Below are 17,698 nucleotides of genomic sequence, written 5' to 3'. Positions count from 1 at the left end.
CACTGGTGCACGCATTAATGTCAGGCGGTAGGTCAGTGGCTCCTGTACCCTACCTGTTTAAGAATACAGCTGGGATCTGGGAACAGGCGGTTAAGAGAATACTACGACGCCCCTTAGATAGGAAACTGAAGATCTGGAGTCTGGCCTCCTTTTGGGATATGGATAGTTTCATGTCAATGGGGGCTTGGAGAATGGGTGGCTGCTTGGTGGCAGGAGATTTATATCCCAATGGTGAGTTTATTTCCTTTCGGGAGGCACAAGAAATGTTTGGATTGAGTGCCGGACAGTTCTAACAATGAGTATGGCCTGAGAGGTCTGGTCTGGGTTTCCGGTGGACCCTGTGACATCAAAGATGTTGAACAGTTTAATAAATTGGGGACATGATTCCCACCTGTTCACTCTGTTTTATAGAGCGCCTCACAGGGATAGTGTGGGGGTAGAGTGTGTGGCGCGCAGGGCCTGGGATCGAGAGTTGGAGAACCCCATAGAAAACGTGGACTGGAATTTGGCACTGTCTCTAGTATGCACAGTTTCTTATAATCACAGATTTAAGTTGTTACATTTTAATTTTGTCCATTGTGTGTAAATCACGCCTGCTTTTCTTAATAAGATGGACCCGACAAGGGAGACAGGGTGTTCTCGATGTGGGGAGGCAGGTGCTTCCTTTATCCACTTGACATGGCCTGTAGGAAGGTACAGCAGTTTTGGTAGGTGGTGGTTCAGAAGTTAGACTGGGTCTCCGGTCTAGGACTCGAGGCAACGCCATTGACTTGCCTCCTGGGTATAATACAGAAACCACGGGGTAGGCGAGTTCCATACAGATTTGCGCAGCTTGCTTTGGTGTTGGCTAAGCGAAGGGTGGCTATGGGCTGGATGGGTACACGCAGACCATCCCTTTCTAACTGGTCCCTTGAGGTTTTGGAATGGGGTGTGGCCAAAGAACAAAACATGAGACTGACACGCAGGGAAGAGGGGACACTGGAAAATATAACGGCCTGGAGTACACTGTTAGAACGCTTCATGGGGACCCAGGATTCCAGCTCTGATTGGAGCACGGATGAGGATCCTTGACCGTAGGATGTTATGCTATGCACATAGATGACAACCAACTGTGGTAATAGAGTAACGCTGGTAAACATGGTGTATGAACGATTTGGGAGGTCCTTGGGGAGGGGATGGGGGGGAGCTATTGCTGGCCTGATTGGATATGTTCCATGTTTTTGTCTATAGGTATCATCAGCCTCCACCCAGGAGAACAATGGACACTGTGATATCTCGTATGAAAATGCACTGCTTGTTTTGTTTTGTTTTTATGTTAAATTGTTTGTTATAAACTCAATAAAACAGAGTTTAAAAAAAACAACTTAACTCCATATTTATATTTTGACTCTAGACCCATCTGGCGTCAAAATATCTGAGTTTTTAGGAAGTGTCAACGTACCTTGCATCGAATTGCAACAATTATATGCAAGGTAGGCATCCCCTTCCTAAAAATGACGCTAGCCCCCAGTGCCATATTTACCTCCCAAGGCTAAAATGACGCACAGTAAGGAGGCAGACCTAAAGAATGATGCTAAAGCCGATTAGCATCAAATTTATAACAGACCAGGCATTAAAGTGCTGTTAGGCACATTTTCTTAGGAAAACGCCATGGAGTCCACCATAGTGTCACTGTTTTGGGCACATAGATGCCCACCCCAACCCCCAGCATCACCACCACCCACGCCACAGGGACACTACAGGAGGAGGGAATCCCAGGTAAGTGAACGTGAATGTCTGTTATGTGACACTGGGGGCCACTTTCATGGAGCATCCTGGCTGGCACTGGTCCTGTTGGGGTTTTCCTGGGGACACTGGTCCCCTGTGGTGGACATTGGGAATGTAGTAATGTCTCCTATCTGTACTTAGACAGGCGTAATTTTTTGGCTGCTTGTGTGACCAGAACTGAACCTAGGCTGACTAGCTGCAGAATTTTTACCTCTAATAAGTCTAGCATAATTTTGACCCACTAGCGCCATTTTCCCTAATGCCATCCATCACCAGCTAGCGTCTTTTTTTTAGATGCTAACCACTCCTTAGAGCCATCATGTGTCTTTTTTTTAAATATGTCACACTGATGGCGCTAGGGAATGACGTTAGCTGCGGTAAAATGTTCGAGCTCCATTTTTCATAGATATGGGCCTAAGTTTCACTATTTTTAAAGAATCAGTACCATTCGCATTCACAGGCCTCTGAAAAGCTGCAATTGTCATTTTCCCAATAAGCCTGTCTGGCATTTTCAGTTATAAGCCAGATCCCAATCCATATTAGCATGAGGTGCCTGTAAAGGTATTGGACTTCAATTGACAATGTATAACTTCTTTAGTCTTTGAGGGTTTCATTAGGAACATTTGCTAATGATAGTTAACTTGTTTATAATCCACAATTTTTCTCTCTAAGGCACCTAGAAACCGTTTAATTTGTGGTATTCCCACACAAATAGCAGGGCTTGCTGGAACCATTAGAAGTCGGTAGTCTTCAGCTGGAGCTCTCTTCCATTACAAAGGTATTTACAGCATGCCTTAAGATGACTATCTTCTTGTTAATGCCCGAAGTCAACTACGGAAGGCACGGAACCTACTCACGAAGTTCTGGGACGGATGGTAGAGGCCCTTTGGCTTAATCATATGTGTTAGTTGCCCCTTCAGTTCAACGTGCTCCAAGGGCCTTGCTATGTAATTACTCTCGGGGCTACTTTACTAACATTGTGTGCTGTTTTTGCACCATATAAGTGACGTAAACTGGTGTAAAATGTTTATTTCGGATTTAATTTCTAGCGCAAAACACATTTTGCACTGGAATGATGCTTGAAAGCAACACAAAGCAGCGCTTTGCACTACTGTGCATTACTTTGCATCACAAGGGCGTTATGTGGGTGGTACATGTGCATTTTCATGCAACCACCGACAGTCTTTGACGCACGGCCCTACCTACTTACAATGGTAGGCAGGGCACTTTGCACCAAAAAACAATGCATCTTTGAGGCAGCAGTTGAAAAGAGAAATGGTTTTATTTCTCCAAACCTTTCCAACCCTGCATGTGCTCTGAACTGTACAGCACAGTTCCAATGTGGGAAAAGTTTAAAGGTTTGCCTTGGCATTGCGTTTTGTTCAGGAGGAATACCCTTCGAGTACAACATCAAGCAGACACCTTTGAATTATGGTACAAAGGGCTCTGAATTGTGCTAGGCAGCATGATTGTGGAGCAGTGCTAAGGAGGGAGCCGGACAGCAGCACATATTAGTGTCTGTTACACTGTCCTGCTGTCTCCCTCCCATGCACAGCAGCCGAGCAGTCTTAGTTGCTGTGCTGCACTGTGGGAGGTTTTAGTGAATCTCCCCTGCTCTCAGAGACGTCACAAGATGGGCGCACCTCATGATTCACACTGTTGAGGTGCTAGCCTAAATTCTCGCTTCTTTAATGCATGTATTTTAATCCTGCATCACACTGAATTTTCACCACCTAATCTCAGTTCATTCAAAGGCTTTGAGGTATACTCTCTGGCATCGTTAAAGGAGCACGTCTCACTGGCGCCAGTCGATGTACGTGGCGGCTGCTCTCTGATCTGGAAATCAAGCAGCAGTTGAAGGTGCAATCGACTCACCTGCCAACCAAGCATTAGAGTGGTGATGCCAGAGGCTCTGTAGGCATGGACAGGAGGGTGAGCATAAGCACAGCATACTTTTCATACAGCTGGAAAGGTAAAGAAACATATCCCTTGGTTAGGTTAATATTTGTAGATGACTGGTAGGTAAAAAAAACCCTTACAACACAGATATGCCAAAGAGAATTGAAAGCACAAACAATAATGCAGGGAAACGTAAATAAAGAACTGCCCCTAGAATAGTCATGTCCCAGGTTTACTGAAACTTTGCATCAGGCTTGTGCTACAAAAGTAACGAGCATTTGCAATGCAATAGGTCTCGCCTTTGCTTGAGTTAGAGCTATTGGCACTGTAAATTTATAACTGGACTTTTCTTGCCACATAAACTGGGCAACCATGCAAAGCATTTCTATAAAACCTTTTATCAGAAATAAACTTTTGGCATTAGACTGTACTGCTCAGAACAGCCCCTAATGAACACCACGCTAAAAATAGCATTCATAAAAAACATGATCGTGTAACCATATACCTAGCCCCTAGAGAACATAAGCACATGAAAAAAAAAAATAAGAAAGTAATGCACTGTAACCACAGCCTCTAGAGAATATAGCACATTACACATTTCTGGGACAAGCAGGCTTACTACAATGAAATTACAAACAAGTTCTTTAAAACACCAAAAAACTAAAAGTTGAAACCATGAGATCACTTAAAAATACACTGAATGGTGGGAGGGGTTATTATTTTGGAGTCCCCACTAAACTAGGACCACCACAGGCTGAGTTAAGAGCAAACATGTGTTCTAAAAGTAATGCCCGACAAAGCATTATGGGGTGCACTTTTGTGCCTTCGAATATTGTAGTATATTGACTGTAATGCTCAGAACAGTCCCTAGAGGACCCTACAATACAATACAAATAGCACTTGTAAGGAACATGGCCATGTAACCATATAGTCAGTCCCTGGAGGGCATAACCACATGAAAACAGAATAGCAGAAAGTAATGCAGTGTAACTATATATTTAGCCCGTATAAGGAGTAGTGCATTTTTATCATTTTGAAGGTTAGCAGGCCTACTGCAATTAGATAGCAAACAAGGCACGTAAAACAAAATTACTGCCAGCTGTAGACCAAAAGTTCCAACCATGAAGGAACTGAAAGAGACACTGCATGGTGGGAGGGGTTATTATGTTGGAGTCCCCATTAACCTAGTGTAAGGACCCAGAGATGATGTAGACAGAAAGAGCATGTTGTGGTGAATGGTTTGAAGATGGTCCCATTGTCCTAGTACCACCACGGCTGATTTACGAGCAAAAATATTTTGTTAAAGTAATGCCCTGCAAAGCATTATTGGGTGAGGTTCTGTGCTGCGAATATTGTACTATTTTGATTGTAAGGCTTTGAACAGACCCTAGAAGACACCACAATGAAAATAGCAGTTGTAAGAAACATGGTCATGTAGACATATAGTTAGACTCCAGAGGAAAGAACCACATGCAAAGAAAATGTCAGAAACTAATGCAGTATAACCATATATTTATCCCCTAGAGAGACTATTGCATTACACATTTTCAGGCCTAACAGGCCCACTGCAATATTACAAACAACCCCCATAAAACAGAAACTACTCCAAGCTGTGAAACAAAAGTTCCAGCCATGAAAAAGCCTAAAAAGACACTTATGGTGGGAGGGTTTTTTATTTTGAGGTTCCCAATATACTAGTGTGGGGACCCAAAGATGATGTAGTCACAAAGAGCACGTTGTTGTGGATGTTTTGACGAGGTCCCGTTGTCCTAAGACCACCACAGGCTGTGTTATGGGCAAAAATGTTTTTTAAAAGTAATTGCCTGCAAAGCATTATGGGGCCAGTTTCCTGAGTGAAGTGAATATTGTAGTATCGGCTCTCCCACTGTGTCAGGAGAGCCACTTTGAGGATTTCTGTGTTTTTTACCTAAAGCATTTATCAATTACACTTTTTTTTGTGAAAGCTGGAGCGTAAAGGGGAGAGCCAAAAGGAATAAGTCTGATTAGGAAACAGTGGGAACAATGTGACCAGCGCTTCAGTACCGCCAATGGGAGTTTGCACTGGCCAGTGATGTGAGCACGATGCCCGCCATGGAGCATGAAGGGGAGAGACAAAAGAAAAAAATTGTTCGCCCACGCTGAAGTATATCAGCAATCGTGCAATAATCCATGTAATAGGGTCAGGCTGCAAGGCGGTAACAAAACTATCCCAAGGCAGGACAACCGCAAAGCATTTAGCAGTGATATCAAAGGATTTTTGAAAGGCAAGCCTGCGAACGAGTCAAAGTGATAGGGATGGTTAAAAGTCCACAGAATACTTACAACAGGTCGAAAAGCGCTTGTGCGTGTGACCTAAAAAGAGTGACTGGAATTCCCCCATATGTTACAGACCAATTTCATTGATTGATTTAACAGCGAAGCTCTTAGGTTGGTTTATTTTGGGAAGCTTAGAAGCCTCAGCAGAGGTCAAATTCTTTTTTAGCCCTGTTCAATATGTGGTTTTCCCAGGTTTGGGCACAGTGGAGCAGGCCTTAAACCTTACACTCATAAAACGGAAACAAATAAATGCCAGGAGAGTGGTTGCGCACATGGCCTTCATGGACCTTCCCTGTGCTTTTGATCATGTGGACAGGAAGATGTTATGGGATTTGATGAACTTGGCCAGTGTTGAGCCCCCTTTATTGGATGTATTTAGAAGCCTACATCAGGATTCTTCAACAAGGGTGCATTATTCTCAATCAGATGACTGTACCGTGCCAATCAGGGTGACCAGACGAGTTAGACAGGGCTGTGTATTAGCCCATTTTCTCTTTTTAGTTTATAGAAATTCCCTGGAAATAGCCCTAAAGAACTGCAGTCAAGACATCCATAGACACTCAGCCTTTCATGTGCTGTTGTTGGCAGATGAAGCGTTTTTGTTAGCTGGCACAGCAAACGGACTACAAAAGCTTTTAAATGGTTTTAATTATTTTATGCATTACTTAAGATTTAAAGTAAATCAGCAAAAAACCTTTAGTATGTCATGTGGCCCTAGAAATATCAAATCCAAAACATTTTTATTGAAGGAAGACCGATTGCAAAAGTTACCACTTTTCATTACTTGGACATTTTATTAGGTGTATGTGGGCACTGGTATAGGCTTTTGGCTAACATGGCACAAAAAGTGGAAGTAATTTGTAATGCTATTGTCAGGTTCGCAAAAAGGCTGGGTCAAAAGCAGGTCTAGGTTTGGCCAAATTGTACAAAAGTAAATGTTTTTCAGTGGGTACATATGGAGCAGCAATCTGGGGTTACGCTGTAACAGGGAAAATCCTGGCAGCTGAAAAAAAAATCCTGCACGGACTCCTGGCTCTACTGCCAATTTCATTATACACATTGAAGCAGGTTTGAAATTTATTGAAGTCCAAATCTATCTTCCACCTCTTTTATTATGGTTAAAGATATGGAATACCCCGAATGCTTTGTTTTCCAGGCAGGTGCTTGCTGACTGTGTAAGCCTGGAAAACATGGCAGCTATTCTGTGGTTGTCATACATAAAGAAATTCTTTCTGGAGTTTGGGGTATGGACATTTTTTGACAACCCTTAAACCTTTGGCTTAAGGTCCAAAACACTGCTTCAAGAAGCCTATCAAACTCTTAGAGAAGAGAGACAAGTGACGGTTTTGGACATGTCCTCCGTAATTAAGTACATGCAAATCTCCCTAACAGCTGGCATGGAACCATATTTAATCTGGACAAGCAAACTGCAATACAAATTTTATTTGACAAGGTTTAGACTCAGTAATATCCATTTTTAGTGGCTTTTCCCACTGTGGATTCCTGGCAAGCCTCTCTCATGTGTTGTTCCTGTGATGCTGTTACTGTACAATCTACTATGCACTTTATGTTTTTTGCAGATTATATGAACCCCTGCTGATGCATTTTTGTGATCAATTCTTTTACCAAATAAATGTACTTATGATGGGCTTAATTTTTTTGCAGTCTCTTTCCTCGATGGAAATCTGCATGGCAGTTCTTAATTTTATTGTTTCTGCTATTAATATAAGGATATTGCATGCACTTTAAGTCACCAAATGCCTTGCTGCTAGCTCTCAATTTGTAATGTCTATGTATTCGTGATCTGTCTATTTTAAAGAAAATAGTTTATAATCATCTTTGTTTTATAAGCTTCTATGTATTAAAATCTTGAAAATGTGCTTTTAAGGTCAAAATAGTTGGCCGAATAAAGATTAATTTGACTTGACTTCTATAAAACAGTATAAATTAAGAGTATTTATTCTGGGGAAGCACAAACTCAGGATTTAAAACGTGGCTTTACTAATAAGAATAAGTTTCTACCTAAATGAACCCTTTTCAGCAACATTAGGGCGATGAAAGACTAAGGAAAAAAACATAGAGCCTCATTACAAGTTCGAAGAACGGTTTACACCGTCCACCAAACTCCCAGCGGGGAAGTTGTCGCCATACTGGCTACCTCCCCGCCAAACCCATTATGAGTTTCCCACTAGGTCAGCGGGCGGTACCCTGAGTTTCGGCCCCTTGGCCTAGTGGGAAAAAACCTACAGCATTGTCTCCGGCTCATAATCGAGCCAGCTGCAATGCTGTAGGATGCAGGGTACACCAGCACCCTCACAATGTTCACTGTCTGCAAATGGTGCTGGCCAGGGGAACCACTGCACTCCCCTTGCCAAGTGCATGGGCAGTGCAGGGGCCCCCTGGAGCACCCTGCACCTGTTCTCCACCAACCTTTTCATGGCGGTTCTACCGCCATGAAATCGCTGGCAGAGAATGAGGTTGTAATCCCCAAGGCAGATCACCAGGATCTCTAAACCTGGCAGTGCTGGCAGTCTCACCACAGCACGACCAGTGTGTTCTCAATATTGCGCTCGGACCACTACTGCAGGTCTGGTGGTCTAGTGACTGCCAAACTCCTAATCAGGGCCATAATATTGTTACCCATACCTTGCACTTTGCATGCAACTCTGAGCTATATTAGCAGCGCTCAAAGCGCATGAAACAAGTATGTGGACTGTGATGCTGCACGCAGTGGTGCGGGGTCAGTATGCGTGGGGGCAGGATCAAAGGTATGGCTAAAAAAATAATATTCTGTACTTTTTTTGTCTTTCATCGTCAGATAGATACATATAAAATAACATGGATCCTAAATGAATAGTAAATTAAAAAAGTTGCTACTCATTGGGAAATGCATCATATATAGTACATTATGAAACTTCTATTAGCTAATGCATTGCAGAGGTTTGTGTGTAACAAGAGAGCAAAGGAATTAAGTCTTGGTTGGTGCAGTGAAGAAAAGTGACTTGTGTATTTTTAGTACTACGAGGTCCCAACCTGTGACAGAAAGCACAATGAATATATCATTTATTATTTTAAACTTGCATTGCATACAGTATGATAGATTGCAACAAAATGCATGAAATTTTAAGATAAAGTGGTACTTCCAAAATATGCATTTTAGTAATACCTAGAGACTACATAATACATTTTCTTTTCCATTACTGTCCCTTCAACACTTCCAGGTGTAGTACGCATGATCAAATGCAATTACAGTTAAAAGCACGAACTTCACAGCCCAGTTGTTAACTCTTTGCATTACCATTAAAAAAATGAAGCTTTGTCATCACAAACTTCAAGTGACTAGGTCAATTAAAGCCAATACAAGCTCCAAAGTATCCTTTACATTTGCAGATTAACTCATAGCACACATTTGCATTTCTTTCAGGCAAGGAGGCACCCTGGCAGGAAGGCTTCTTTAGCTGTCTACCCGGCTTCAGATTTGGAAACTCACTGAATGACACTTCAGCTGAGGCATTTAACCAAAAGTAGGAGAACAGTGTTTTATAAATCATAAAAGTATGGGCAGGTTGTGCACCTCCGATCCCGCCCACTTCGACCACTGTATATGATTGTTGTAATTTATGAACCACAAGTAACAAAAAGAATCTCTGTGGCAAAGGCAGTAACCCACTGAGCAATTCTCATAAAATCCCTTTTTCTTATTTGCATGCTACACTTCTTTGCAGTAGGAATCTTAACCCTCTCCACTACTTTATCATGAGTGGAAACTGACAGTAAACAAAACTCTCTCCAGCTGGGACACCAACAATCAGTTATCTTGACATTTTTATTGTGCCGGAAAACTACTGACACATAAGGAACTCTGCAGCAGGTGCTTTTTAAACCCCTGTTATTTCACAACATGGCGCTCAACACTTCCCCCAGATCAGGGCCAGGTGACACTGCACTGGTCGCACTGCCCTAGAGCCGGCCCTCCTGGGTAGTCCTCCTTCGTACCTTTTGAAGGTGCTAGCACAAACCACTATGACAAAGCGCTAATACACTATGGACTCGTTCTGTCCCATTTAATATTGCCCAGAATTGAGACGCCTCCAAGCAAAAATAGGTGCTGAGAGGAATAAGATATGTGCCCTTACAATAGCCATATACAGAGCCCGGGTTGCCTGAAAATTATAAGAAGATATGAGAACTAGTACATACAAATAACAGTGCCTAAACAGAGCATCGTTGTGCCTTCCTACAGGTAGAGATGACGTGTGGCACTGCCCCCCAAAGGCAAGGTTAATGTATCTACCTTATTAAATACCTTGAAAATGGTCAAAAAAACTGCTGGGAATTATACTCACTGTATAATTGTTATTTGTTTAAGAAACAGTCAATAAAACTCTTTATTGAGAAAACAGAAACAATCTGGGACCTTGAGATATTGAAACCAACACTGGATGAGATACACTGACACTCATATTGAGACAGACAAACAGGGGAAACTGGGACTTGGTGGGGAGCCACAATAACTGTACATGGGACAGCAACCCCTAGCCATTTACTCGTAAGACACAAGAGCACATATAAAATATGCACATATCAATAACAGCACAAATCACAAACACATGAAATGTGAAGCAGGGCAAGACAAAGAGAAACAGAGAAACCGACAGAAACACAAGACGACCAGAGGGAGACATGGGGAAGTAACAAGAAGACACTGATACAAGCAGATAGCACAGCTCCAAACTGTGAGCACACTCATCTCTCAAAGCTCCCATGGCTCAGGCGCCACAGCAATGGCAGAAGTGTGCTACAAAAAACAGAAGTCAGAGCACAATCTCAGGACCAGCACTTCCGTAAGGGGCAGCAACACAGAAAACTTAGAGCACCACTTAGTGGTGGTGTCGAACTGTAGTAAATGCTCTTAAACTAGATTTTTGTGGATGGGGAGTGCCCCACAAGCCGAAATTCAATTTAGCTTATAATGTTAAATTAACATTGTCACGCTTTTGCAAGGAGGGCAAAATAAACAAATACTGACATTTAAGGAAGTGAGAAAATTCACATCCTGAAAAAGGAGATGTTTATTAGCTTATTCTTGACTCTTTTCTGGTTCCAGAGTTCTCACTCCAGGTTTTACAGCATTAAACGTTGTAAAGAGGAATTACAGTGAATTGCCTATTATTATACTGTAACAGACTATAAAGAATCTGCTTTTACATAGCGTTTGCACCCATCCAACCAATGACACACACTGTACTTACTAACTGGTCTTCAAATAAACATGAAAGGTTGGGTTAGGTTTGAGTTTGAATGTCTTACCTGCAAGATACACAGGTTTTTTGCAGCATGTTTTTCAGTCAGTCAGCCAAATATCTTCATTCGGTCTGTTTTTGACCACAAACGTGCATCATAGAACAATATTACAATTGACACTCATTAAGAATAATAAAACTTAAATTGTAAAATGTAAGAAGGCAGTACTGACAGGATTGTGCAAAATAGCATATCATAAAGTATTTCACCTTTTCCCTCAACCCAATAATACCGATATCTAGGGGCGGGGACCCCTATCAATATATCCGAAATAAATTAAAAAATAATTCCATATATTTTTTTTTAACACCTTCGACTCTATATAAATATATCATATGAATTAAATTCTGCATTTAATTGGATAATAATACAACATATACAGCATAATGCCACATCTTCTTTATAATATGATTAATTTGCCTAAAACCCAACATTCCTAATTTTAAACTTTACATACTGTCATCTTGCCAACAAATCCTATATAGGTCCACCTAAGGCGTCTCTTATTGCAACTAGAAAACGGCCTAGCGCACAGGTCACATTCAAAAATCTCATATCAGTTAACAATGTCAGTGCTTGGTCCTGATTATTAATGTTATGTTACTTAAATATTGGTTTTAACAACTTTTTACGTACTTCTAACAACCATAAGCAATCCACTAATATATGTTGAGCTCTACCCTTTGTTGTAATCCACATGTACATAAACCCTAGTCATCTCTAAATACTGTTTTTACTTTAGAGTCCATATAACCAAGGATTAACCCAATTCAAAATTTTGACACGCTTAGGCGAGACTTTACTTTCTCGGCTTTCAGCCCGGGGTGAGACTTCATCCCCCAGGATCCCCAGCCACAGAAACAGGTCATAAAAATAGATGCGACCTCGCACGGTGCGCAGGACGCTCAGGCAAGACTTTACTTTCTCGGCTGTCAGCCCGGGGTGGGACTTGACCCCCTAGGCTCCCTGGCCACAAGAACAGGCCATAAAGATAGACGCAACCTCACGCGGCGCGGGACGCGCAGGCAAGACTTTACTTCTCGGCTTTCAGCCCCGGGTGGGTCTTCATCCCCCGGGCTCCCCAGCCACAGGAACAGGCCATAAAAATAGACGCGACCTCGTGTGACACGGGACGCGCAGGCAAGACTTTACTTTCTCGGCTTTCAGCCCGGGGTAGGACTTCATCCCCCAGGCTCTGCGGCCACAGGAACAGGCCATAAAAATAGACGCGACCTCGTGTGGCACAGGACACGCAGGCAAGACTTTATTTTCTGGGCTGTCAGCCCATGGTGGGACTTCATCCCCCAGGGTCCCCGGCCACAGAAGCAGGCCATAAAAATAGACGCGACTTTGCGTGGCGTGGGACATATGCGGGACGCACCCGGGCTTGTACCCGGGTGAAGATCGGGCCAAGATGGGCCCGTCATTGCCCGTCATCGCCCGATAGAGGCCGGGCAGGGCGTACCTACTTGGCTGATGAAAGTAAGTGATAAGTAAGAGTTAAGAGGGACTATTTTGGCTATTTGGGTTGCTATATATCCTTACCTCCTATTAACTACTATGGGGAAAGGGAAAGCTGTTGATGCTCCTGTGCCATTGAATGGCACCAAAAAACCTAAAAAACGTTCCAGCAAAGCAAGTGAGTTCTGTTATCTCTCAAGGATCTAATTCCTTTGACGAAATTGACATTCTGTTTAGGGAAGTAGAGGCTATTTTGAAGAATAATACTCATTCAGCTGGGGCCGTGTCTATTAAGAGGGGTTTCTCTAGAAGTGGGAAAATCCCAGAGATCTTCACAAGAAGGAAGAGGATGCAACCATCATATTCCCCTGTAGAGGCTGCTGGAAGTGGGGAATCGCATATCTCAAAGGAAACTACTGTACCTCTATTACCGCCAATACCTTGCAGCGCCCCTAGTTCCACACTATGCCAGAGGGGTACTTCCCTGAAGGGAATAAGGTCCTTTCCTCCTCCGCTAAGCCCAGTGGTTAGGGTGGTTCCAAATATATTGTGTACTGTTCGATTTGTTCCACTGGCGGAGGATGGGGATCTACTCACTTGTACTGTACATTCTCTTCCTGGAGCTGCTACTGACGATAATGTTTTGATTAATCCCCTGCTTGATCCTGAAGGGTTGGAACTCTTGGATAATGGAATTTAATTTTCTCTTGTCCTACAGAAGGTGGGCGAAGTTAAGAGATTGGTTCTATCACTAACCGATTAGTGAAGGAGAAAATGGCAGAGAAATGTGGTTGTAAATAATATATCTCCAAAGTAGCTGGTAGGGTGGTTGATCCCCTCGCCCCTATGATTAAACCTTTCAAACCCCCCAACGATACTATTTCTCATTATGATGCTAGTGGATCTGTAACTACGGATCAGGGTCTAGGCCTAAAAAGTAGAGATAGTATAATTTATATGGTTGATGTGCCAAAGCTGTCACCAGGCTCTTTTGAGAATCATGAATCCCTGATTAACAAGGTCATTCATTGGCTACGTGTTTGACACAACTGTCTTTCAGTCATTCACTGTGATATTCTTGCTGTGGACAGATGTAGCCTTCCTGGGTTGAATTCTGATTTAATTTCTGTCCACCTTGCTGATAAGTTATTGGTGGACCAACTCATGGATTTTAATTTAAGCACTTGTCACTATAGGGAGTCGAGCAGGGTGGGTATTAGCCTTGCATTGAAACCACCCAATGCTTGCTTAACCCATGAAAGATCAGCTCACTCCCAGGAAAGTGAATCACATATGGCAGCTAAAACCCCTTATTCATTGCCAGTTCCCGAATGACTAAATATTGTACAGGAAGCATCCACTGGGATTCACCTTGAGGATCTGTATATGAATGAGATCATTCAGGCGGCTCCACTTGGGACACATAATGAGGTTAAGCATATGAAGGAGGCTGGATGCCCCACTCATGGAATTGAGTTAAATAATCATGAGCTAATTATAATAACTTGGAACTTTGCTGGCCTTGACAGGAAGTTGGCTGACGCAGAGTGGAATACCTATATTAACAATCAGGACATCTGTCTCTTTCACAAAACTTGGGCCGAGGATAAAACTAATATAGATGGGTTCCTTTCATTTAGTATCTGAGCTCAACCATCAGAGAAGGGTCTAGGCCACGTCAAAGGAGGCCTATTATTTCTTTTAAACAAGAAATTGCAATGCGACTATATGGTATTAAACACTGATTCTGTTGACTTAATGGGTATGCAAGTTAACTTTCAACAGACTCTTAAGATTATTCTTATCAATGTTTATGCCCGGTCTGTTTCACGAGGTTCTGAGTCTCAGACCTTAGTCTTATTGCCCGAATGTTTGGATACCTTGCATCCTTCAACCCTTTTAATTATAGCAGGTGACTTGAATTGTACTTTTGAATCTTCCACTTTGATTAGTGGATTAACGGTTGAAGAGGATGAATTCTGGGGAATCCCACAGAAAACGAATTCTCATATTGCACTTGCTCTTGTGTAGCCTCTCAGTTGGCTTCTTTATGTTTAAAGTATGGCCTTAGGGCTTGTAACGGTCGTATGCCTTCTGACTTAAACATCGCGCCCACATTTAAACGAGGTATGTCCACAAGTGTTATCGATTATTTTTTGGTGGATGTCAGGTTGTGGCCCTTGTTGAGGGACATGAGGGTGGAACCCCGATGTGAGAGTGACCATTACCCCTTGCTTCTTACTCTTTCTGGGGTTGCATTTAGGAGAACACTTAACAATCAACATACAGTGGTCCCATCTCCATGTTTGAATAACAATCATACACGGGTTGGCTGGCCAAGGGTGATGTCTAACCCCTATTTGATAGGTGGGATCTATCAATTGTTTGCAAATGAATTGGTAGTTTGTGAGGAGCAGGATGCTAACAATATCCCTATACTTAGCATACATGATAACATGTTTAAGAAATTACAGAGTTTTTTTTTATAAAAAAGGCTGAACCCAGGCCCTGTGATGATAACATGAATAGCAATGGATGGTTTAATGGAACCTGCTCTAGGGGGAAGTCTGCATTAAAAATTGCCATCACAATTGGTTCCTTAGGGGAGATCCAGCAAGCCAGATGTACTTACAAGGAGTCTATATTGCAAGCAAAAAGGTTATGGGAAGATTCTATCTATTGGATGCCTCAAAATCTAATAATAATACTTTGTTTTGGGAATTATTGTTTAAAAGGCAAAAACGGGGCAGGAGCAATATTAGGAATCATATGCAACCAGAATGCTGGGTGGATCATTTCACCCACCTCTATGCTATACCTAATAACTCCTTGCCTTGTAATTCCCAAATTTGTGATTCTGTCCACCCATTGGTGACTAGTGTGAATACTAGCCTTGATTTATTAGGGGCGGGTGCCCATATTTCTGAAGATTGTGTTTTCTTCTCTATAGAGGAAACTATTGATGCAATCAATTCATTAAAATCAGGTAAAGCTCCTGGACTGGATAAGATCTTTATAAGTCAGAGCCAATCATATGGTCTTGGTGTATAAATCTGATTTGAACAAAATTGCTGCAGACGCTGCAATCCCGAGTACGTGGAAAGGGGCCTAAATCTTCCCTATCTATAAAAAGAGTAATGCAAATTTCCCAATCAATTACAGACCTATTAGTCTTGATAGAGCGGTCCGTAGTAATAATTTACCTGTATTCGGACGCTCTTTAGGCCGATGAATCTTTTGACTAAGTGGGAACTCTCTGTACTCTTATATCGATCAATCCATCAAATCAATAATCAATAACGTACATAAGCAATACCCTGATCAACATAACACTTAACAATTAGTCCAGAATACATTTCGGCGAACCCTGACCTTTCAGTCAGGAATAACCACACCAATTTATTGCAAAGTTAGTGAATTTATTTCCCTATATTAACAAAGCTAGCACGATATAGATGTGTCTCAACACCAAATGATAAACGTAAATGAACATTAATAGCTGTCCATAACGGCGAAACAAGTGTAATCTATGTAGCATTTGAATTACAAGGCATTCAATAATGGCAATGCAAATCACTAATACGATAATCTGTAATGAGCTAATTGCATACATTTAGTCAGCATAACAAGATCTCAAATTGCATCGTGCGACATATGGAATCCTCGTCTAACCTCAAATTAGCATCGGCTTGTGGGACTTCATGCAAAAACAATTTAGCAACATAAATTTAGAAAACTCCTAACTAGGGCTCTTATCAAAATCAGCAGTTGGTTACCTAAAAGAAACACAATGCAATTTTACAATTTCCTTTCATATTTACCAATTACGATCAGCAATCAAGGAAGTCTTCGTCTCACAGGTACCGTTTCTCGATCAGCCTGGGTACCGTTTCAATCAGCATGGGACGGGGCAAAGGGGCAAGGGTGGACGGGGCAATTGCCTCACCGCGGCAAGGTAAAACTACTACTTCATGCAAGGGATCAAATCAAAGTTAAAGTCTCTAGGGCAAGAATCATTAAAGTCTCTTTCTCTCGATTAGAGAAAGCATCAAAGTCTCTTTCAAAATGGCGTCGCAGCAAAGTGGGCCATAATAGCTACGAAGTCTGCAAAATGGCGGGATGTCCAATAATGGCCTAATTTCTTCTCGTGCACCTGGTTTTTATAGACAACAGTTCGAATCCAGTAGGGTCTTCCATTGGAGGGTTCATAGGTTAGCTTCAAATTGTCCAATCAAAACAACAGTTCTCAAGCTTTTACTTAAGCATACATTATCCTTGGAGATGGGTACGCAAGTTGCAACACAGTATACCAATTAGCTCACTTTCAGAGCCTCCATTGTCCGCACCTGCAAATCGACCTTGGAGTAAAGAGAAAATATGCCAGGCTGGCACGAAACTTTAAGATAAGCATGTGAACGATCTCAGTGGAAAAGTACAGCTTCAAGCAAAAATACACGTTTAATAGCACATTGGAAAAATACGAGCATCTAAACCGTGAGACCAGGCCACTAGGCCGAAGCCTGCACTAAAGTAATGCTAAGCTAAAGCATTTCAAACAAGCAAATCGTAGCACACGTTTATGATTATGTCGGATTAGTGCAATTCGAATACACCACGTTATATAAAGCACGCTTATAAATGTTGGCAAACTACTCTGAGGGCACATTTTGTCCCCGTACAATCTTTATTAGTTCGGTTAAAGTCACACAGGATTATTTCAACACTACGTTTAAGCGCTAATAAATCAAAACCTTCATTTTCTGCTTCATCAATCCCTCCTCTGATGACTACTTGTCATCACACAAATCAAGCCCACAAATTTTATTCCATTAAAATTCTGTCAGTTCTCTTTTCCTTTTAATTCCCCTAGTTTGCGCTTTGTATTCTTCTGCCATTCTTTTCATTCTTTTCTCCTCCTTTCTTCTTTTAATTCTTCCCATAATCTTTATTA

This window comes from Pleurodeles waltl, chromosome 2_2 (assembly GCF_031143425.1).
Source record: "Pleurodeles waltl isolate 20211129_DDA chromosome 2_2, aPleWal1.hap1.20221129, whole genome shotgun sequence".
NCBI lineage: Eukaryota > Metazoa > Chordata > Amphibia > Caudata > Salamandridae > Pleurodeles > Pleurodeles waltl.
The sequence above is the reverse complement of the archived record's forward strand: the minus strand, read 5'-3'. Positions refer to the sequence as shown.